We start from the raw sequence: 679 nt of genomic DNA, 5'->3' as shown, positions 1-679 counted from the left end.
TTGCCACCATTTAGAGCACATCATTATAAAATTAAAGCACAAACTATTCAAATGCTTCCTAACTTTCATGGACTTCCTAGTGAAGAACCTTACAAGCATTTGGATGAGTTTCTTGAAGTATGTTCCACCGTAAAATATACGAACATGCCGGAAGAGGTCTTAAGACTCAAACTTTTTCCATTCACCTTAAAGGACAAAGCAAAATATTGGTTTAACAATCTTAGGCCTTTTTCAATCACTTCTTGGGCAGAAATGTAACAAGAGTTTTTAAAGAAGTACTATCCAGTTTCTAAGACCAATGCCATGAGAACCTCAATTCGAGAATTTTCACATGGGGATGGAGAAACATTTCATGAGGCATGGGAACGTTTCAATGAATCGATTAGGAAGTGTCCACATCATGACATGCCCAAATGGCAATTAGTTCAATATTTCTTTGAGAGCTTATCGGACAACTATATGGGTATGGTTGATGCTTCCATGGGTGGCTCTTACATTGATAGGCATGAGGATGACGTGTGGCGTTTCTATGAAAGCATGAGTGAAAATTCTTTGCATAGAACACTATCATCCAAGAATGGTAGAAATTCATAAGGTAGGAAGAGTGTAGGCTTACATCAAGTCGAACATTCAAATGAAATAGCCGCTGAAATGAAGTCTTTGTCTCAAAGGTTTGATC

General features: G+C 37.7%; 1 pseudogene; it reads right to left on the bottom strand.

The window, feature by feature from the left end:
• Positions 1-308: 308 nt before the first annotated feature.
• On the bottom strand, positions 309-407 carry LOC132282778 (small nucleolar RNA R71; annotated as a pseudogene).
• Positions 408-679: the final 272 nt, after the last annotated feature.

Source organism: Cornus florida, unplaced genomic scaffold, assembly GCF_030987335.1.
Source record: "Cornus florida cultivar Cherokee Brave unplaced genomic scaffold, ASM3098733v1 CherokeeBrave_3.0.0_Hap2_Chr01, whole genome shotgun sequence".
In the NCBI taxonomy this organism is placed as follows: Eukaryota; Viridiplantae; Streptophyta; class Magnoliopsida; order Cornales; family Cornaceae; genus Cornus; species Cornus florida.
This window is presented reverse-complemented; position numbering and strand designations above follow the sequence as displayed.